Genomic DNA, 408 nt, shown 5'->3' on the forward strand with positions numbered 1-408 from the left:
CCCTCCGACAGTGCGGCGCTCCCTCAGCGCTGACCCTCCGACAGTGCAGCACTGCCTCAATCATGACTCAAATCAGTGCAGCACTGCCTCAGTCATGACTCTCGAACAATATAGGGTTTCCTCATCATTCCCTCTGTACTGACCTTAGCCCAGAGGTCTGGAACAGGCCCCTCCATTGATCCAGATAAGTAACATATCTATGTGTTATGACTGTGAAGCAAGTTTTACTAAGATGAAGTACAAATGCAGCTATAAGCCTCGTTCGTCCAGGACTTGGACATCGCAGGTGAATTGGTACAGGGAAGTGCAGTTTTAGTTAGTCAGATCATCTGTAATCTTGTGTGGGAGAGTAGGCTTGAGGGGCTGAGAGTCACCTAATCCTTTTCAGCGTGTGACAGTGGTGTTATT

The sequence above is a fragment of the Rhincodon typus genome, chromosome 6, assembly GCF_021869965.1.
Source record: "Rhincodon typus isolate 14 chromosome 6, sRhiTyp1.1, whole genome shotgun sequence".
Classification (NCBI taxonomy): domain Eukaryota; kingdom Metazoa; phylum Chordata; class Chondrichthyes; order Orectolobiformes; family Rhincodontidae; genus Rhincodon; species Rhincodon typus.